Source organism: Neolamprologus multifasciatus, chromosome 12 (genome assembly GCF_963576455.1).
Source record: "Neolamprologus multifasciatus chromosome 12, fNeoMul1.2, whole genome shotgun sequence".
Classification (NCBI taxonomy): Eukaryota; Metazoa; Chordata; class Actinopteri; order Cichliformes; family Cichlidae; genus Neolamprologus; species Neolamprologus multifasciatus.
In genome coordinates, this window is record NC_140450.1 from 35,582,975 (window position 1) to 35,606,850 (window position 23,876).

Sequence of the window (23,876 nt, forward strand, 5' to 3'; positions counted from 1 at the left end):
GGGGCCTGTTTGTTTCTTCAGTTTACAAGAAAACAGGTCCAGTGATGTAATAAAGACAGACTGCAAGGACAAAATGCAGAGCGGAAAAATGAAGTTTCTACAAACTGCAGCATTTACAGCCTGCGATGAAAAACACGTTGACCTCTTTGGTTTCCCTGGTGCAGCATTTCTGCCATGCTTTGCTTTCTGTGCCTTTACTAACATTTCTAATGGGCTATCAGAGTAAAAGTATATTATGTTATGACCTACGAGGACTTTTTACTTCAGATTTGGTGAAATGAAATTCGAGTGTCTGCTGATTAGCACGCTTCTTCTGGGTTCTTGTTCTATTTGCCGCCACAGCAGATCATCTGTTTCCATTTTATTTATCTAACCTTCTTTACCTTCAGCCCACTGAGACTCAAGGTCTCATTTACATCAGACACCTGTTCCACAATAAAACTGCAACAATACAGTTACACACAGTTACAGTGTATCCCTGGATCCTCCTCTGTCACAGCCACCCTTTGAACATCCACCTTAATGAACCTCCACTGAGCTCCTCTTTGTTTCCTTCTGCCTGGAGGCTCCATGTTGAACATACTTTGTGCAGTAACCCTCCTCTGCACATGTTTGTTTCCACCTGTCTCATTCACACACACATATTCTGTTTTGCTTCTATGGATTTTCATTCGTCTTCTCTCCAGTGTGCTGATACCTTCAGCTATCCCGGCTCTCGTCCACCTGCCCACCTGCCCACTCTCACTCACAGTGATGTGTGCAAACATCTTGCTTAGGAAAACTCCTACCGGAGCTCATCTGTCTATCTGCACTGCAAATAAGAAAAGGCTCAGAGCTGCCTGATGTAAAACCATCTCCACCTTGAACCCATCTCACAACTGTCTTGCTGTCCGAATGCATTTCATGCACCACTGTCACGTACTTCTGTCACTTTCTCCACCACAGTTCTTCTCTTGGACGCAGTGAGATTCTTACTGACCTTCTAGTTGTTCCTCACATCACCCTTGTTCTTGAAATTCAGTACCTGTGCACTTCTCCATCCTCCAGCACTGGAGAATCCTGTCTGGCTCTGTTTCTCTCCACAGTGCTGTTCACATACTTTTACACACTACTGCTCCACTTCTTCTCATGTCTACACCACAGTTAAAGAGCTTGATTGCACCTTCAGTGCTCCTGGCTTTGTTTTTTCCACGCTATGTGAGTTGCAGCAGTTTAGGATATCCAGACAAAAACAAAAACTCTGGTTTTCTGTGGTGGACTCAAAATGCAGGACTCAGACTCGAGGGATGAACTCAAAATACTCAGCTTTATTTGCTGGCACGCGAAAACAAACTAAACTGGGAAACAACATAAACACAGGGCGCTCCACACAGCATGAGGGTGAACTGACGTTAACGACGCGACGAGGAGCACGGGCAGACACACCGTATAAATACACACACCAGGTAATCAGGAAATGGCACACAGGAGGGGACGCAGCTGGAACCAATGGGCATAACGAGACAAACCTATAACGGGAAACTCACAGACTGTTTTACAAAACCAACTCGGGGGCAGAACACAGAGGAAGACACAGGTAGGGATGATCGGGACACTAAACACACGACTCTAAGAACAAATACAAAACAGAATAAACTAGAACATAATAATAGTAAACACCGACGCAGGACCATGACGTGAAACCTGATGACAATAAAACACAGCTTGATGAGATTTCAAAGGCAGTGTATTGATTTGGAGTCCTTTAAATTTGGCACCCCCTAGTGGTAACATGGGAACAAGAAAAACTGGTTATCTGCGTTTTCTGCATCATAAATCTGATTTCACACAGTTTTAGTGCAGATATTGAATTTTATACGTTTAAAATGTTTTTGTAATGTTTAGTTTTGTTGTGAGGCACGTTGTGTCTGTGGCCGGCCTTCACGCGGCATCAGAATAAATAGTCATGGATATTTTATAAGCGTCATGGTAACATACACACTAAAGGTCCACTTTTTTTTTTCCCTTTATTGCTACAATGAAAAAAGAAAAAATTAGTTCCTTTTTTTTTCTTTTTTTTAACTTTTATTGAACTTTTTCCCCTCCAACAAATACAAGACTGCTTCACATCAAGTAACACTGCACAGCACTAGAATATTACACATTCTCCAGAGTCCACAGAGAACTTGTGATAATTTAAGTCCATAATTGTTGTTCATTAGGATCCAGTTTACAGGTTGCTCCCAGTGCTTCCAGTGGTTTCTTCCATTTGTCCACAAAAATTCGGGAGCTCCCATCAATATAATGTCCCAGCCTGATCAGAGTCATAACACCAATGAGCGACTTCCATAGAGGAATGGAGGCTCGGCCCCCACCCATCTCAACATAATGCTTTTCCTGGCCAACATTAACAGTGACTGAATTACATGCTCATGTTGTATCAGTGAGACGGGAATATATCCCAATAAACACATTAATGGGTTTTCTGTCACCTGCTGACCAATGGCTGATCAATGGCTGATCAATGGCTGTACTAATATTGGCACAGACCTCTTTCCAAAGTGACTGAATAATAGTACATTCCCAAGCAATGGAATCTAGTGCCCACTCCGGCCTTGCACTGGAGACACTTCGGAGATGTTCCCACATTATACTTACTATAAATATACAGAGAAATATACACATTGTGAAAATTTTGTGCTGCAGTTCTTTAAATCGGTTACAAACAGAGATTTTAGATGGAAGCAGCAGGATTTTGTCCCATGCTTGTGTATCTATTTCACATTTAAGCAACGTCCCCCAACATTTTCTCAACCATGCCAGTTTGTCCACAATTAGGGCAAAAATCTCTGAATCAAACTTTGATATAAAATGGTTTTGCTCCCTTTTTATCCAGAAGAAACTTCTCCAACTAAAAAGAGGCTGTTGAGATTTGTAATGATTTAGCATTTTTAACACATAATTTCTCACAAATAAACTCAGTCTTTGACATAGAAAACTGGGACTTCAGGGACTCAAATGATTTAAACTCACCATGTTTCAGGTCATAAAACCTCGTTACACCTACTTTATGCCATCTCACAAAGTTCGACACTATGTCAGAAGGTCTGGATTATTTAAATGTTGTGTTAAGTGTTGACCAAATATTAAACGGATGACTGCTGTTAAACAGTTTTCTCAGTTTTCCACACGTCCACATAGCATTACATATCAGTGGGTTGTGCTTTATTACGTGAGGTAAGTCATAGGACGGTTTACATAATACTTCCTCAATATTTAGCCGTGGCAGCCCAGAACGTTCATGAATCCTCGCTTGTATTGAGAGAACATCATTTTCTGTTTGGCACTCCCCACCCGTCCAGATCTTTCGGTACCTGTAGTGTCTCCAATTTAATTTTAGGTTTGGGAAAAATGAGTTTTCAGTGTGCTCAGGATGTCGGGCTACATTTAAACATATAGATTTAATATATCATTAATCATTGCTGCCCTTTCCCTAGTTTGTTGGTGGACATTGATGAGTTATGCTTAATGCAAAGACCATTAAGCTAACCACAGCACATATCTACCACTCAAGTGTTTGCTCAGGGAGACCGCTTCTATCGATCATCGTGCTTCCCTTCTGACCTCACAACAAGGTCCTGCCTTGGCCTATATCTGCAGCTCCGGTTATTAGGGAGCACAGGGCACCTATCCAGACGAGCTGGCAGGAGGAGACCCCCATCCCAGCACCTCACCCCACCCTTCTGTCACAGGGACCGAGAAATATGGCCTATCTCCTGTTTGTCTCTGGCATGATTTTGTTTTGCAAGTGTGCTGTGGCTACAGGTCAGTGAGCCGAGCATCAGACAGCTCTGTCTCTGTCTCCCAGATATATTTGTACAACAAATAAATGAGAAGAGCTACAGCCTGGCTCGTGTTTTGACTTCACCCTTTTATTTGTTCATCTACCCCCCACCCCCACTTCCCACATTCACTCACACACACACACACACACACACACACACACACACACACACACACACACAGCTGTTTTGTGCTACAGTTGCAGGATCTTTGTGGATAAAAGCAGATTGCTCTGTAATCACTGTGGGTGAAAGTGTCAGCAGGAAGTTTTTCTTTGTTTGGAAAATGTAAAGATAATTTGTAAGATTTCAGATTGTCAGCTTATTGATTCTCTTTTACAGGATTTGGCTGTTGTTGAAAAATAATTAAAGCAAAATCATCTGAACTATAATGAATGGGTCTCTCACTCACAAGTATACTTTACACAACAATATTAAAAACTGAAATGGGTTCAATTCTTGGAAAGATTTCTCAGCTGCCGAGCTTTCAAGGCTACATCGCATATTTGTAGTTTTACTCTACCATCATGTATTTGAAGAATTTAATGCAACTTTGCTGCAAGTGTGAAAGAAAATCAGACTGTGGGTCTGACTGTGATTGGACAGTTAGTCTGCTGTCGACTGGTCTGGATTAAGACCAGGGTTGGTTTTAGTTTTAGTTACAAACATTTTCAGAAATTAGAGGAAATGACACATCTGAAAAGAGGCTCGCACATGTTCGCATGAAGAACAGTTTTTCTGGTAAAATTATTTCCAAAAGTTCTGAGGAAAAGAAACACAACCCTAACTCAGAGGAGTCACCAGTAGATTTTAAAAGGTGAAAGACTGGCTCTCTGTAATCCCCTTTTCCAGTCGTGTAGTGCTGGTGTGGTCTGTGTGTTTCCATCCAAAAGAAAAGAAAAGAAAAGAAAAGAAAAGAAAAGAAAAGGCCTTAAATCTTAAACAGTAAGAAATTGGGATTACCACGTTCACAGAGTCTCTACAGATGCAGCTCCACCATTTTTTCCCGTGTTCCTCTGTGCACTTCATGATACTTTCAATTCAATTCAATTCAATTTTATTTATATAGCGCCAAATCACAACAAAAGTCGCCTCAAGGCGCTTCATAGATACAGAGAAAAGCCCAACAATCATATGAGCCCCTATGAGCAGCACTTTGGCGACAGTGGGAAGGAAAAACTCCCTTTTAACAGGAAGAAACCTCCAGCAGAACCAGGCTCAGGGAGGGGCGGGGCCATCTGCTGTGATTGGTTGGGGTGAGAGAAGGAAGACAGGATAAAGACATGCTGTGGAAGAGAGACAGAGGTTAATAACAGATATGATTCAATACAGAGAGGTCTGTTAATACATAGTGAGTGAGAAAGGTGACTGGAAAGGAAAAACTGGTCCGTAGGCTGCCGGGGGATTCCCATGATGCATTGAGTGTTTCCTTGAATTAGTTATAACTTTTTAAAATTATTTCTTTGTTTCACTGACTGACAAAACAAAAGTTTTTTTTCTTTTTTTAAACGACATATTCTGGTTGCCCAGGGTTACAACTGCGGTTGGTTCAGTTTGTTTAAGCTAACATTATTCTTCGTCATTGGGGGAGGGGCTGTAAACACGTTACAAAGACACAAACTGAAGCACAGCCTCCAAATTTAGAGGCGACTCAATGAAGAAGTTAAACTGATCAGGAAACATTCGTTTTGTCAGGACAACAAGCGTGTCCAAATATCTGTGTCAGTGGGATCTGCAAAGTTGGAAACAAAATGAGTAAGATTGGCTTTATGTAAATACCAGTGAGGGGATTTTGTTTTCCCTGCATCACTGCGTGATAATCCAATGAGCTGAAGAGGTTGTAATCACTATGTCAGAATAGCTTCAAGGTTTCCAGATTAGCAACATAAACAGTACTTGAGCGCTGAGAGTTGTGTTGGCTATGATCCCCAGAAGTGAAACTATCACTGTGACGGTGAACGGCTCAGTTGCTCTGATTCATTCTGCGTCATCGTCACGAGAAATGTTACATTCCCATAACCAGCAGTCCACAGACCAAAGGGCTGGTTCAGTTTCATTCTGCAGTTTCTATATTGGAAAAACATTTTACTTTCAACACGCTGCCACGGTGCAGGCAGCAGGTGGTGGACTCTGTTTGCTACACATTACTGTGTGATTCAATACTCAACTCATTAAGATGTGTCAGTCATTGACTTCCTGCATTAATGTGGAGGAAAAGATGTTTTTATTAATGAACTCTGCAGATCAAACACATTTCACTGCAACCTAACTTTGCTTGTTTTAATGAGGCATCCGTGTGTGAGCTGGGACATGGACCCTCCTCATTATGATGCACAGCAAGCTCAACACTGACGGCAAAAACACTGTGAGTAGAAATCCAGTCAGTTTGATGTGTTTTAACTTCCACAGAGTCACCTGAGACCTGTTTGGGTTAACATCCACCTCTTTTATAGGACCATCTCCTGTTTGTACGACCCAAATAGGGAAGCTCTGAATGGAAACACTATGAAGCCAGAATGTCGATAACTTTATTGAAAAGGTCATTTTTCTTATTTTTTGTGCATTTTAAGCATCGTGTGTCTAACGCTGGACAATTTGCCAGGAACTAGGGATGTGTACCGGTATCTGGTGCCATGATGGCACCGGTTCTGACATAAACGGTAGTAACCAGACCGAAAAGCAGCACATTTCGGTGCTTTATTTTCCCTGAGCTGTGATACACTTTAGATTCTAGCCAATCATTTTACGTTTCCGAGGATAGTAGGCGGGTCCAGGTACGTACGTTCTTTTAGAGCAGAGCTACAGATTAAAAATGCCCAAGGCGAAGCGGTCAAAAGTCTGGCTGTACTTCACAGCAAAAGATGCAAACTCAGCAGCTGCAACAAGGGCTTTAAGGTGATACTGTGATACTGTCAAAGGAGGTAACACCTCAAATCTGATGAAACACCTGGCGACGCATAGCGTTTTTTTAAAAGCCGAGAAATGCGCCGTATTTGATAGCTTGCTGCGAGACCTCACACCGAGCACATCTACTGCAGGTGTGGTGCCTGTTATCGACCCGGAGTTTAGCAACATCCCCCAAAAACCCGAAGAGGAGAGTCCTGGCCCCTAGCCCTGCCAGTGTAGCAGAAATGATGAGGATGATGATGATGCAGCAGCCGTTCTTCTCTGCGTGAGTAGCTTAATGTTGTTCGTGTGTAATTTACGTTGAGTAGGCTAACCACGTTATTACATTAATGCATGTAAGGTGAACAGCAAACATCATCATAGCTACATGCAGCTGTCTTCTTGTTTGATGGCAGATACTCCCTTCACCCTGGCCAAAAAGGCTAAAATGACCAAAGAAAAAGTGGAAAACAGTTAAACATGAGAGGTTTTTGGACAAAGTTTGTGTCCTCCATTCTTTAAGCACCGGCACCATTTCAAAAGTACCGGTTTGGCACCGGTATTGGATAAAACCTAAACGATACCCATCCCTACCAGGGACACGATGGATCTTAGTGGACGTTGGGATCTTTTTACGTTCTTTGTCCACATGAGGAAAAACAAACTACTGCCTTGAGGTGACTGTTGCTGTGATGAAGCACTGAATTGAAGTTTGTTGCACAGTTTTCAACATTTCATTTTCAAAGTGTGTGAAACCGATGACAGATGTAATTTTAGTGGACGTTGGCACTTTCTTTGTTTGAGCTACACAACATTATATGACATCACAGTGACACAAAAAGATTACTACACTACACTTCCATATTACCACTGCTGACATCAGCACAAAGCATCAACAGGTTAGTCTAGCTGTCGGCCGTCGGGGGCAGAAAGAGCCCCTGAAATGAAAGAGCTTCTAGCATCAACATCAATGTGCAGTTTGACAAACGTTTTGCAGTATTTGGTGTTTTTGTGCACCACGCTGGTGTTAGATGGAAAGTTTTTACTGCACTTACTTCAATATTTTATTTAAAAAGTTGTCTTTAAATGAAGCAGCCTAATGTTTTCTTCACTTCATCTGTCTCTCTGCTGCTTTTTTCTATGTGCACGGTAACATACAGGGCAAAATAAATCAGGGTTTTAAATGACAGCGAACAGCAGGCAGTCATGGGAAAAAATGTAAAAGACTTTTGATGTGTATATCTGAGAATCATGTTCTTTTCTTTGTCCTGTTATTTCCAAGATTTTCAAGAGTAATCTTTAAGCAAAAATGACAAATTCACAGGGTTAGCATACGTGTGGAGGTCGTTACTGATGATGACTCACACCGCACCATCATCAGCTGCAGCCAAACAACCCGAAGCTTCGTATGACTGGCAGAAAACTGGATCTGGTATGTGATCAGTTTCATTTTCATTTCTGCAACTTCATCATTTTATGAAATATACTGTAACATGTAAAATATTCACAAGTACTGAAAAATAAAAAGATTTGAGGGGAACCACTGAATCTGTTTCCTGTCATGGACACGACATGACAGTATTTACAATTATTGACTGTTGCAGTTCGACCCGTAAACGTCTTTTCTTTTTGGAAATATGGAAAGTTTTGCATGTCATTTACAGACACTACAGTCTCCAACATGCTGCACAAACTCAGGGATATCACATGCATGGGGTGTGTAGAATATATGAACAACAAGAAAGCTGTGAGAGTGCAAACCTGCATCAGTGCAGGACAACAATGTAATGCCGTACTCTCTCAGCAGTATTTACTTTTATGGGAACTGAATTTTGTTTGTATTAAAGTTGATTTGTTTTTAAACATACTGAAGAAAAAATGTGTTTTGGGGTCAACTTGAAGTATCTGAAATGTGACGATGCTCTTTCTCAATGCTGAGCGTGCGCACCGACTTATAAGACTCACAGTTTCTAAGTTATAAAGCTTCGAGACCTTGGTGGATATGAGCCAGACTGAGTTATTGTGTTGTTAATATGACCCCACTCTAGACCTGTGTTCACAGACTCACACATGCAAACACAACAAAACAACAGAAACTCCTTGGTGGAGATAATTCAACAAAGTATTATTGATGCAACAATATTCTGTTGCATCATTTTGCCTTAGTTGTAGTTTGTTTGCATCACTATTGGTTATTTATTCATTCACCTATCATCTATATTGATCATCTGCACTCACAAATGTTGCTTTAAGCATCAGGGTGTGCTTAGTAGACGATCAGCTACTGCACCAGTGCAGCTCGACTTCTGTGTGGGCCAAATATTTATTTTATTTTTTCTGTTAGACTGGAAGGATGATATTTGAAAGTATATACAATTTAAAAGAGAGTACTTTTCTTTGCTAATGGCCCAATACCACAAGAAAATCAAACATTTTATCAAAGTCGGAGAACCCAGGAGTGTCAACAGCGGCACAGTCTTCAGACTGTCCTTCACTTTGTATAAACACGAGCAGACGTTCTGTTTTTATGTGACGCTTTTACAGTGAAAGTTTCAACTGTTCACCGGATTTGTCCAAAGGTCACGAGAGGTCAGGTCCTCATCTCTTAGGAATCCACGAGCTTTGCTTTTAAAGCACACATGGACTCAAAATTCCTTGGACTGTTAATTTGACTGCTCAGTATTCACAAGAAGTCTTTTTACCATGCATTCATCCATGCTGTAAATCAGGGCTATTTTCTATGAAGTGACTAAATCTGCCTGCATAGACTGATCGACAGTAAAAGGTGCTTCAGCTGAAACCATACACTGTGTATAAAACTGTTATAGTCAGGCACTAAGTTAGTTTTAGAAATTGGCTTTTGATACAAATTTATTCCTCAAGTTTTCACAGATTTTTGTTTGAAAATATTCCTCCTCCATACATGTGACCTGGTCTTACAGAGCACATTACCAAATACCATTATAATAAAGTTCATATAGGTAAATTGGGCAATCTATAGCTGGGTTGACAGCTTTGTGAACAGGTGAGAGCATCAGGGCTTCGTGTTGCACGATAAGAAAAGACAAGGAGTGGGATTTTGTGCTAAACAGCCCACATTCAGTGTCCTCATGTTTGTCCTTGACCAAGTCGGGGCACAACCACAAGAAGCCACTTAGAAAAGGGAAATTAAATAGAATGACTACAATAGCAAGGAAAGAAAGCAAACTTGGAAGGGTTTTTCCGCAGTGTTGTCCTACAAGGTCAAAACAAAAAGCCCTAATATATCTCTGTGCTCCACACAATGAGCCACAGCGCTTCTTTAAATTTACTCCAGATTCACCTGCAAATGTTGCATTAAATGGTTTGTTCATTAAAAAGGAAAATAGTGATTGCTTGCTAATAGTTGCTGACTCTTCTGGCTGATGTGCGCCCCCTGTTGGTTTATTTTAACCACTGCCTGACATCTTTCACAGCATACAGCTATTACATAAGCATCATTTTAGGAACCTAATAATTGAATTCTGGTTGATTTAAAGGGACCCCAAATAATGCATGTATCAGTTAATAATGCATCCATCCAGAGTAACAGCCTGAAGCCACAATACTACGTGTATACTTCCACCCAAAAATAAACATGAGTGGACTCCTCAGTGCAGTCCAACTCATTGTTGTTACACTGCTTTTGTGTAAAATGTCTCATTCTTATATAAAGCTTTGCTTCTCTCCCGGAGTACTCAAAGCGCTCTATACAACATGCCACATTCACTATCTATGCTCTCTTCTTCTCTGCTTTTTTAAGTGCTCACTAACTACCATCCACACTCCAGTGGGGCATGATGGATGCATCGGAGACCAATCTTAACCTTGAGGTTAATATCTTGCCTAAAGATATTTGGCATGAAGACTGGGGGAGCCAGGGATTGAGCCACCAACCTTCCGATCAGTCGATGGCCTGCTGAGCTACACCCCTGACGTAGGCCTGATGCCTGAGAGAACCGAGCATTTGAAAGTTTTTGGCTTTTGTTCCTTTTTTCTTAATGAGGTACTCTTCACCTGGCTCGGGAAAACTACAGGTTACAAAAATAGACTCGGGTATTGCACAAATCATGTGGGGACCACATGCAAAACATGTATGAGCTAGAAAACCCTTTAACGTGGCACTAGGTCAGTACTGATGGTTTCTAGATAAATAATGCAGTATGCATATATTTGAGCATAAAATATCTCTCTCGTATGAACCTTTCCCTCTCCTCTGTCTTTCTAATATAGGTGTGTGTGTGTGTGTGTGTGTGTGTACAGGTGTGTACAGGTGTGTGTTCTGGTAGAATGTAGGGCTGCCACAAACGATTGTTCTGATAGTCGACTAGTCACCGATTATTTTTGCGATTAGTCGACTAATCAGATCATCATCCATTGGACGTACAAAGTACAGCTTATTGCAGCAGCAGCATCTGCTCTTATATAACTATCATTAGCTTACAGCTTTAAGTGTTTCAGGTCTGTGCTAACTAAAAATAAAGACAAGATGATAGTTTATTAAATTTTAATGAAATTTGCAGATTGTTTCGGTGAAGTTTAATAAACTCCTTGCTATCTAAAATATAACAGGACACCGGAGTAAATTCTGGAGCATCTCACACTTCGGATAATCAGCTGTCTGCTTGACGTTTATTCAGCTGTGTAAAAACTATAACTTTAATCTCAGCCAAACCGATTTACTCAGGAACAAATAAAATACTAAAAAAAGCCAAACAATGACATTTTTAAGTTATCTAAGTGACTTATATATCATGTTTAACGTGAGTAGCGAAAGACGGGGGTGGGTTTGAAAACGATTAGCCGGGAGTCCGGTGTTCTCACGGCTCTAGTTAGCCTAGCCCCCGGCTAGCTATCGAGCTAGTGGCTAACAGACGTCTCCGAAAACGTCGGAGCGCTTTTGAAAATATGTGGTGTCTTGATAAACTGAGCAGATATTTGAGGTTTACACAGCTACATTCTCGCCTGAAAACATGTTAAACGTTTATTTTGTGACCCAGAAAGAATAATAAGAGTAATATTAAAACTAACTAGCTGCCGCCATTGTTGGAAACTGAGCTGGGCTGCGCTATGAATTCTGGGACACAGCTTCTTCTTCTTCGGGGTTTAACGGCAGCTGGCATCCTTGTACATGCAGTGCTGCCATCTTCTGTTTCAGTCCGTTATTACACTCTTAAATCCTACTACTAATTGACCCTGTGCACGAGAAAATGCTAACTTCCTGGTTTGAGGCCGGATGTGGGGTTGTAAGTAAAGCATTTTCGGTAGCTTTACTTTGCGGTCAATCGCTACTACGAAGATATACTCCAAAATTGATGTCCAAAACTCGAAAACGGAAAGATTGCGTTAAGTTACAAAGAGCAGAAGGTGGGAACACTCACCACTGTTGTGTTATAAAAAATCTAATGATCAATTTTGACGTTTAAAGAGTTTAAATCGATCAGTTGTTTACATCACTTAACATAAGCAGAACTGCAGCAGAAGACACATCGTCCACATTCAGAAGCACATCTCTGTATAGTGACTGGTCTTATGATTTAAACAGGCAAATGTTCAGCATTCAAACTACAGGTGAACAATAGTCAAACCAGGTGTTTCCCCGTTATGTTGATATCAGCTAGTCAAGTACACACCTACACAGCATGTTAACAAACCGTGAAAAAAGCCACACAAAAAATAAACAATTGCTGGTAACGGTTTCTATACATTAGTATTTAAGAAGGGTATGTTGTGACTTACCTTTAAAATTACAGCGGTCCCTCGCTATAATGCGGTTCACATTTCACCTCGCTGTTTCGCGGATTTTTTAGTGCAAGTTTGCATGCTTTTTTTTTTTTATGTCACATTGTGTCCTGCGTCCTGATCGCTGCAGACGATCTCCTCCGTCTCTCCTGTACAGTACAGAATCGCTGCATCAATCGCTAGCAGTGTGACTCTGAAGTGCAGTGCTGGATGTCCACGAAACGTTTTGCACCATCAAAAAATAAAATTTGCTACTTGATTTCACCTATCACTGGTTATTTTTAGAACATAATACCCGCGATAAACGAGGGACAGCTGAGAAATATAACATTTGAATCTCTTTTCTCTTTTGCCCTGAGGCGCGGGAGAAAAATACCGACAAGTCGATGAACATCATTTACAGATATATTGGGTAAATGCCCAAGACATCTATAGAAATGTAAATCGCCGCTTGATTTATTCATTTGCTTAACTTGTTTTGGACCGTAAACCAGGCGTGAATAGGACACCGGAAACAAAACTCCCCACAGGAGTTTCTGCACCGGAAGTAGCATATGCTAACGTGCACATAGTCAATTCCTGCGTCTTTTGGGATCTTACAAAGCTTCAAACGACGCGTCGACTATTAAAGCAGTCGTCGACAATTTTGATAGTCGACTAATCGTGGCAGCCCTAGTAGAATGGGGCTTGTCTCCTGCCTCCACACACCTGAAGCAATCATGCGCTTGACCCCGATGTCCTAGTTGGTGTTGACCTTGTTAGTTGACAGCCTGATGGACCAAGCTGTCTCTCAGTCTGAGGCTCTACAGTCTCCTTCCCGATGGCAGCAAGTACACTGAACTTGATTTTGTGATTTTAATGTTTAAAATGTGATGTGTTTCACCACTAACTACCAAAAAGTTTTTTCTCTTTGCGTCAACTTGTAATAATTTGCAGCCGAGCGGTTCATCACATGATGATCAAGCATCCAGAACATTCAGAACAGCAAATCACTGTTTCACATGTATGACTTTAGTTATCTTTCAAAAGCTAGATAAGTCAGTGGGGTTTATAGACACATAAGCAAGAATTTATATGTGAAATCATTTTTGCTGTGGCAAAACTTTGACTGTAATTTCATTGCCATAAATTATTCTATTAAGAATTGTTTGAATGTCTTTGGAAGGTAAAATTCTAACTCACGTTTTTCCACAGCCCAATAACAACGTTTGGCACACAGTACAAAGACTGAGGTTTCTCTGCATGTGCCTGTGTGTTTGTGGACGGGGTGGGGTGGGGGGGGGATAGTAAATCACCACTTTCTGCCCTTGATAATGTTCGTGATTTTGAAACGGTCCTATTCTTAGCTTCTTCTCTGTGAAGTTGGCTTTTGTGTTCTGTTAACAATAGAAAAACATTGTTAGTTAAGGCTGAACTCAACTGCAACCTTGATTGCACTTAAATATATCTCCTGTATAGTAATCCATCACAGCTGGCAGAAACTGTGTAATGAACCACTTCCTTGAATTCCCATGTGAAGCAGTTGGAAATGGTGTTGTTTAAAATGAAGCCACTAATGGGGGAACTTATGTAAAACATCCATTCATCCGAATTCTTAACCAACTGATTCAGACTCATGTAGGTGCAGGAGCCTATTGGGCGAAATGTGGAGAACACTCTGCATATGTTGCCAGTGCATTGTTAGGCTTTATGGAACATGGTCATATGTTATACAAATAGTTATCAATACAATTTAAATGAATACACAATAGTTTTGTTAGGACACAGAACCAGACCTCTGCTCACTGGAAGCTTAGTTGTTCGATCCTTGGTTGCTTCAGTCTGTATGCCGAAGTATTCTTGGGCGAGTCATTGAACCCTGAGCTGCTCCTGATGCGTTCGTTGGATTGTGAATGTGCATGAAATGTTAGACAGAAAGCACTTAGCTGTAGACAAAAGTCCTGTTTGAATGGGATTGTTGTATAAAATAGAAAAGCTGTATATGATATATATAAGAATTGTTCGGCATCGAATAAACTACAAATGGTGGCCGTGTTACCAACAGACAATTTAGCAATAAAACTAAACCCATCATACTAACAGGTATGTAAGAAATGACTTTCTTTAATACAACAGCCAAGCAAGGAAAGCTGTCGTTGTCAAGGGAAACTAAAAATAAACACCAATTAAAATGTTGTTTTTCATCTCAAACAGCATAAAGCTGCAATCAAGCTCGTGCAGTGTCTGCATCGGTCCTTTAAATCACTGTGTCACTATCGCTGCAGATTTCCACTGGAATCTGCAGCACATCTCGTTAACAAAGAGAGATAATAAGGAAAGAAACATTTACCTATGAAGCATGTGATTACTAATAATATAGTAATATCACTGTTACCCATTTTACTGTGTTTGAGGGTAACAGGAAACAGGAAATCACCATTCTTTCACATCCTGGCCACGTGGCTCTTCACCTTATTTACATTTTACTTACAAAACACTTCAGAAAACGAATGAGAGGTTATATTAATGATAACATTCATTTATTAATAATTCTACACTGCTGAATCAATGATTTATGATTCAACTTGATGTTCTGCACAGCTTTAATATCACTTTTCACACACATTCAAATATTGTAACCCAAACTCCAAACAGAAAGTGATTTTAGGCAGTCGCAGTAAACTATGCTTGCATGGACACTCTGGAAGCTACAGTGTAGAAACTGTTAATCATTAATAATCCTGACCTTCACTTACTGAGGCTCACAGAACTGCACAGGTGTGGGGTAAGTAAAGCATTTCTCATCATTATCTCATGTCCGTCTGTGGTGTTGTGTGCATGTTGTGCGATTAACATACGATACATGAATATATCATTAAGGCAGATGGGAAAGAAAACAAAAGGAGAGATCACTCCTTTGACTTTCAGTTTGTGCTGTTTTTACTGGGTTTAAGCACCAAAACTACTCACTCAGTATGATAATGGGTTGAATCAAATGTGAAAATATTGATTTTAATCTATCTATTGATATTGAGCATTATAAACACGACTATCAACGACACAAATGCTTGTGTAGTTCCAGAAAAGCTGCACACCTAGATGAGCCCGGTGTTCTGGACTGTTACGACTGCTGGTAACAAATTACATGAAATTCCAAATTGTGCATTTGTGCATCTCTCCGAGTCAGTGTTGGGGAGTAACGGAATACATGTACCACTGTTGCGTATTTCAATTCAATTCAATTCAATTCAATTCAATTTTATTTATATAGCGCCAAATCACAACAAAAGTCGCCTCAAGGCGCTTCATAGATACAGAGAAAAACCCAACAATCATATGACCCCCTATGAGCAGCACTTTGGCGACAGTGGGAAGGAAAAACTCCCTTTTAACAGGAAGAAACCTCCAGCAGAACCAGGCTCAGGGAGGGGCGGGGCCATCTGCTGTGATTGGTTGGGGTGAGAGAAGGAAGACAGGATAAAGACATGCTGTGGAAGAGAGACAGAGGTTAATAACAGATATGATTCAATACAGAGAGGTCTGTTAATACATAGTGAGTGAGAAAGGTGACTGGAAAGGAAAAACTCAATGCATCATGGGAATCCCCCGGCAGCCTACATCTATTGCAGCATAACTAAGGGAGGATTCAGGGTCACCTGGTCCAGCCCTAACTATATGCTTTAGCAAAAAGGAAGGTTTTAAGCCTAATCTTAAAAGTAGAGATAGTGTCTGTCTCCTGAATCCAAACTGGAAGCTGGTTCCACAGAAGAGGGGCCTGAAAACTGAAGGCTCTGCCTCCCATTCTACTTTTAAATACTCTAGGAACAACAAGTAGGCCTGCAGAGCGAGAGCGAAGTGCTCTAATAGGGTGATATGGTACTACAAGGTCATTAAGATAAGATGGGGCCTGATTATTTAAAATACAAAATATGAGTAACTGTATTCCGTTACAGTTACCGTTTAAAAAGGTGGTATTTAGAATACAGTTACTTTGTTGAAATAAATGGATTACACGGCGGTACTTCCCTGTTTCATATTGTGGCGGGTCAGGACTGTTTGGGTTTTGTTTGACAGCTACGTTCTGTTGTTCCAGGCGGCAGCGTTACGGTTGCCATGGTTACAGGGTGACGCACTCTCTCTCCGTGTTTCCTGGGTGAGAGAGCGCCTGTTGTTGTTGTTGTGCTAAGCTAACAGGCAGAATGCTACAGGTATAGCTCTAAAGAATGTAGCATCATGGGCAGTGTAGTCCGTGCTGCAGGGAGAATGGACTGCCATACACGTTATGTGTCTGTGAGCGAGGGAGGGAGAAAAAGGAAAAGTACGAGCTGTCATCGAGCAGAAACGGGAGCTGGAAGCATGTAAATATAATAATAACCACTGCAGCCAAGAAGAGAGCCTGACGAGCCCAGTTGTAAGTAAACTATTAAGACTCGACTGTACACCGTGTTCGTGTTTTCCTCTGAAACAATAAGTTCTGTTGGAGCAGCCTTTCAACACCTCTATCTGTCTCTGCTAGCAAAGTTGACCCAGACAACAAAGTAAAGCTAGTTTTCAGCTACGAGCCGACACAGAACCCACCGTATTAGCCAGAGGTCCCTTTACTACGGTTCGGAGCCGCGGACCTTCAGTAACAGTAATAAATCACAGCAATAGTACATTCATGTAGTTGTAAACAGCATGATAATATATTAAGTAATCCAAAGTATTCAGAATACGTTACTCTCATTGAGTAACGGAATACGTTACAGAATACATTTTGGGGCATGTAATCTGTAATCTGTACTGGAATACATTTTAAAAGTAACCTTCCCAACACTGCTCCTCGTACTTTCCAGCTTGTCTTTCTGCTTTGTTTGTTCTTACTGACAGCAGTGAACTGGCCGTCTGAACAAAAGGCAGGCAGCGGGACTCTGATACTCTATAAATGATTTGATCAGTTTCTTCTCTCATTCTCACAACAAAATATTTTGTTTGTGTGATTTGACTCAACCTCCCGTTTCAGGGTCTTGGAGTCTATCCCAGAGGAACACTGTGTCAGCAGTGTGACGCATGGCTGACACAGAAAGACAGACAAAAAGAGGCATTTTGTAATAATAGTAATTTATAATTTTAATAAATAGTTAAAAGGCAATATGATAGTTAATTAGACAAGAGCTAATAGTTATTTACTGTTAAGAAATGACTGATTGAGGATCTCAGTTTGGTTTGTTTCACTCGTAGTTTCGTGTTTAGTTTTTCACCAGCACGTTGGTTTGGTTTGGTTCAGGAACAGAAACAGTGAGACCAGTGACATCACAGAAACACCACTAAAGGAGCATCTCTGGTATTCCAGTGGATTTCACTAAATGGCACAACACAGTACACTCTTATATAAACAAGAGTGTCCAACACAATCTGAGTGTTTGTGGGCAAGTAAGGTGGGGGAGTCAGGGAAAGGGCGATGGTGGAGGTTCAGGGTCTTGTACGTCTGTGGGGTGGGGGGTGTCCAGAGGGAAGAGGTGGTGTTTGTGAGAGTCAAGAGGGACAGAGCACGGAGAGACTTCTGGATGGATGAGTGGAGTCGCCTGTAATGCAGAGGGAGGGTGTAGATGTCCTGGGGGGAGGGAGGAGAAGTGCCCACGATCCTCTCATCATAGAGCCAATAATCATTTAAACTCAAACACACAATTATGACCAACTTACATTCACCAATTAACCAACCTTCATGTGAGCTGCTTTGCATTAAAGTACAATAAGTGAGATCAAATACAAAACATGCATCACAGGAGTTCACACAACCGGCCATTTATCAACACTCTGCATGCACATGTAAAGAAAAGCAAACGTAGCCACTCACTGCAGCTTTTTAACATTTGTTAACATTTTCTGACATTATCTGAAATGTTTACAGGATAAAAGACTTTTTATTTGGACAACAAAACTACTTGACCATGTTGATCGTTGGAGCACGTATGGCTCACAGGGAGGGATCCAGCAAGTCAGCCAAACCGCTGAACGTGTGCAAGAGCTCCTTCAGCTCCTCTCTATAACAACGTTTACAGCCGTTCTCTGTTCCTAACATTTTTAAAATGCCCTTCAGGCTCTGTCTCCCCTTTAACGTGCTCCCTTTCTGCAGCCAGACTGTTTGTTGTTTGTTGTTTTTTGATATATATTTATGGATATAATCAACTGCAAATTGAAGATGATGCATATTGGGCTCCTTTAAAATCTGTCCTCACCACACAATCACCATTTCCAGCATCGCTCATGCTAAACATTATTTTCTTATTGCAGTATGAGAGCAGTGCAGAGAAATGTTATTATCTGGACACCAGATGTTCAAGTGTAGATTTATCCAGAATTACATTCATTTTCAAGGCCGTGACAGGGTGGTTGGTAATTAGCCGCCATAAAAGATGCTTCTGCAAAACCATGGACATCAGACTCAAGAACAAGCAAAACACTGAAGCGAGAAAGGCAGTTCTGAATGCACTTACTTACAAAACAGAGCGGCAAAATGTGAACTCAATTAAAATCAATGGAGTCGCTTTCGTTGTTAGTTCCAATGCCGCTCAGGGGCATGTGATGGTCCAGATGCCCCTGAGTAATTATGCTACATTCAAAGGTACACATACTGTTTCTGTGAATGCCTACAAATCTTTGACAGCACAGTAAGCGTGTGTTCCTTTCATACAGGGCAGGCTCATGTGTTACTGTGTGGAACACATTGATATTAGTACACTTATATATCTATTTGGCTGATTGATACGGTTTCACAGTGTTACATATGGTTTTTAATGACAGTTAACACGGTCGAGCGAAAGGTGAGGGTCTGAGGCGAACCGTGGAGGAAACTTCTCCTGTGGTGAACAGCAGAGGCCAGGTTTGCAAAGGCTCATCTCTTACACGTAGAACACTGTGACCCTCACATTGCATTTAATCTTGCATGCCCGTGCATTGTTCACAAGTTAGTTTTTGGTTCGTGTGTTAGTTTGTTTCTATAATTGAATTTGTCTGAATGGACACATGAGAGCATCATGTCATGTTGCAAGGATCAATGCATGACAATGCGTTTGTGTGATGCATGCATCAAGATCAAATTAGACATTTCAAATCTGCAAATAAAGAAAACTCTTTGTGTTTAATTGAGAACATTTATGCAGTAAGGTGTATATAATATAATTCCCACAGCAGATCCTCTGCGTGCACCACATCCTACCTTTCTGGTGCATCATCCTTTCTCCACCAACCCTCTGCATATCGTTCCTCACTGCATCCTCATTTCTCCATGCCTGGCAACTCCATACTCAACATTGTTTGTCCAATATCTCAACTATCCTTCCTCTGCCCTCTCCTGATCATCTCACAGTTGCCTCTCTTGCACATGTATTCTGTCTGTGTTGGCATTCCTCTTCTCTGCAGTGCATAACCACCTCTCCAGGCTCTCTTCCACCTGCTCCCTACTCACTACAGATCACAATGTGATCCCCAAACATCATAGTTGCACTGAGACTCCTGCCTGCCTCATCTGTCAGCCCGTGATCACCACCATCAAGAAGGGGCTCAGAGCAGATCTCTAATGTAATCCCATTCCCACCTTGAATCAGCCAATCACTCCTACTGCACATCTCACCACTGTCTTGCACCACCCTTATAATAATAATAATAATAATAATAATAATAATATGAGGTGCCTATTATTATCCTATCCCTCACTCATGTCTGTCCCGTCTGTAACAACTGAAAATAAAATAAAATAAATAATAAAAACAAAGGTCGATCAAATGGACCAATACGGCAATGCCATGATGATCCATTTGGCAAAATAAATCCATTGGGTATCCTTGTTGGTCTTCAGACAACAATTCTGACGGCTAAAGAACCAAATGGGACAGGTAAAAAAAATAAATAATAATAATAAAATAATAAAAATAATAATAATAAATAATAATAATAATAATAATAATAATAATAATAATAATAATAATAATAATGCGTTTTATTTGAGGGCGTCTTCCAGAAACCCAAGGTCACCTTACAAAGAACAAAATTAATAAAAGGAACAATAGTCATAAAATACATAAAATAAGTTAAAAATGCAAAACAGAGCGTGACAACAGATAAAATCAGCATTAGTGGGATTGTAAAGTGCTTTGGGTGCCTTGAAAAGCACTATATAAATCCAGAGAAAGAGAGTCAATATTTGTTATGGCAGGAGGAAGAGATTTCCAGAGCCGAGGAGCAGAGCGACTGAAAGCTCTGCTCCTCACAGTGATGAGACGTGAGGACAGTAAGATGAATAGCAGATGATGATCTGTGGTGATATGGAGCAGGTCACACAAATATGAAGGAGCAAAATCTCTGGAAAGAGGGATTTTATCATTGTCCATATGAATATTGAAGTCACCAACAATTATCAGATTTGGAGAAAGTACAGAGAAATGAAAATTACTTATTTGGCACAGGTGGCCGATAAACAGCACATATGATGGTGGGAGTAGATCCAGGGAGCTGTAGTGCAGTGTATTCAAATGAATGGGGGGGGGGGGGGGGCAGAGACAGGGAGAACTTTCCGGTGCTTCCGGTGAATTATCGCGAGACCTCGGCCCCTCCCCGAGATGTGAGGTTGACAGGTGTAAACAAACTCAGATGGAGTCGTTGAGAGAAACAAAGTCACTGGGCTGTTGCCATGTTTCAGTCAAGCAAAGAAAGTCCAACTGACGAGCACAGAGATCATGGACGAGATGTCCCTTACCAAAGAGAGCGGAGTTACCATGCCTGGAGTTATATACTTGTCTTCCACTCCTGACTTCCTCATGCAGGGCCACAGCTCCTCTTTTGGCATCACATGCTTCCTCTACATCCACAAAGACACGATGCAAAAAAGTGATCTCCCACTTCCTAACATCCTAGTTTTTGTATGTTTGTCACACTTAAACAAGTGTAAATATTATAAGACACAAGTAAACACAAAAGGCAGTTTCTACATGACGCAGAAACAGAAAATGAGGACGGGGGCAAACACACCGCTGTACACGCTCAAAGCAAACCTGTTTCATGAAGCTGAACTGATGGTCTTCACCTCTTTTTTAACCTGGTTTCAGCATCTTCTTTCCCATATCTTCATGACTCATCAACGATGAGTCCGCTGGTTTATTTTCCACATAAACCTTTCACAATAAAGCTCAAGATCCTGTTGAGACTTTTCAAAATAAACTGAATCACGTGAAAGAGCGGATTATTTACGGATGAGAAGTAAAAAAGACGCCAGGTGCTAAAAAATCAACCTTAGACTCAAACGTTAGAACAGGCTTTTCCCCGCAGCACGCCGTGTAATAAACACTCACAAAGAAAACGGCGCCGTTACAACTTATGTCTAAAAATGTATCGTTTCATGCATCGTTAAAACACTCGACTCCAGCTACATGACGCGCAGCTGGAAACACTTCACGCAAGTCGAGCTGCCCGAGATTCACAGAAGTTACAGAAAATGTTACATTTTTGTGATTTATATCGTTATCGGACGATAGATGTTTGATATCAGGATATGAGATTTTGGTCATATCGCACAGCCTTAGTACCGGTACACATCTTTGTCATTCCTCAGGCTTCCTCTCTCTCTCTCTCTTAGCTGCCCTCACTTCCTCCTTATAAATCCTCGGCACTTCCTGATTTACTTACTTCCTCCTTCTCTTTCATTTCCTTCATTTGGGCAATTCACTCTTTTCACCCATTAGTTCCATATTTATCCTTAATGAGCCTAAAGTGCTGCAACTCCTTTCCAACTCAGTTTAATTTCAATTTAAGTTAATTCAGTTTTATTTATATAGGAACAAACCACAACAACACTCACCTCTAAGCCCTTTAAGTAAGACCCAACAATAATACAGAGAACCTAAAAGTTAAATGAGCCCCTGAGAGCAATCACATTGTTGTGATTGCTCTCAGGGAAAAGTACGAGCTGTCATCGAGCAGAAACGGGAGCTGGAAGCATGTAAATATAATAATAACCACTGCAGCCAAGAAGAGAGCCTGACGAGCCCAGCTGTAAGTAAGCTATTAAGACTCGACTGTACACCGTGTTCGTGTTTTCCTCTGAAACAATAAGTTCTGTTGGAGCAGCCTTTCAACGCCTCTCTCTGTCTCTGCTAGCAAAGTTGACCCAGACAACAAAGTAAAGCTAGTTTTCAGCTACGAGCCGACACAGAACCCACCGTATTAGCCAGAGGTCCCTTTACTACGGTTCGGAGCCGCGGACCTTCAGTAACAGTAATAAATCACAGCAATAGTACATTCATGTAGTTGTAAACAGCATGATAATATATTAAGTAATCCAAAGTATTCAGAATACGTTACAGAATACATTTTGGGGCATGTAATCTGTAATCTGTAATGGAATACATTTTAAAAATAACCTTCCCAACACTGCTCTTCAGTATATTTACTTTGCTTTTCTCCATCATACCAGCTCCAGTCCTGCCTCTCCTTCTCTCAGACTGTGTGTGTGTTTGAATTACATTAGCCTCCATGTTATATATATTTTCCCAGTGGTGAATGCATCGTAGAAACCACATTTTAAGCTTTTTTTCCACTTCACTACACATTATTGCATTTTTTCTTCACAAATTGAATATGAAAAGCGGTATGCTAATATAAACATTCTACGATTTCTTTCTGATTAGAGCAAAACTATGTCGAACTTTCTTGGAAATGTCCTTGTGTTTGACAGCATACTTCACTGAGGTGGAAGATGGCACAAGGAGCGCAGCATGTGACAACAAAAAGGAAAAATACTAATGAATACATCTGAAGAATCTTCACTTCATTAAAAAGATGAAGAGCTTTAAAACTTTAAGCGGCTTTCCTCCAAATGCAGTCTTCATTGTGAGTCTGTATTATCGCTGAATAACAACAATACTATTTAAGAACCGCCTCAGCAGATGTGGGAGAGAAAAATCTGTTTTCTTTGAAACTAAGAAAGCAGTTTAGGCATTTAGGAATGTATGACGGTGGAGATGGAGTCTATTATAGCAAAGATAAAAGTAAGTGTGAAAAGACATTTACATGAATGCTCTTAAGTCTGGCACTTTTACGCTTACCATTCATCTCCTGTCAGTCTGAGCCGTGTGATGAAATTCAAGTTCAGGCCGATGTTTCGGTGCCGATGCACGTTGTGTTGTTGCCACCGCCGCTAGATTGACAACACTAGTGCTTGATCATGTCACATGTTAATGAAATATCAATACAGAGGCTCAGACATTTATATATTACACAGAGGGAAATGATGCAATGGTCAGAAAAATGGAGACTTTCTATAGATGTCAAGAATTGGCCGAGTACTGACAGACAAAATATAGACATGACCTGCACGTCTATCCAATGTCCAGTGTTTAGTAGGACAAAACCAACTAAAACTAACAAGTTTTACACAATATAAAGTAGATTGAAACA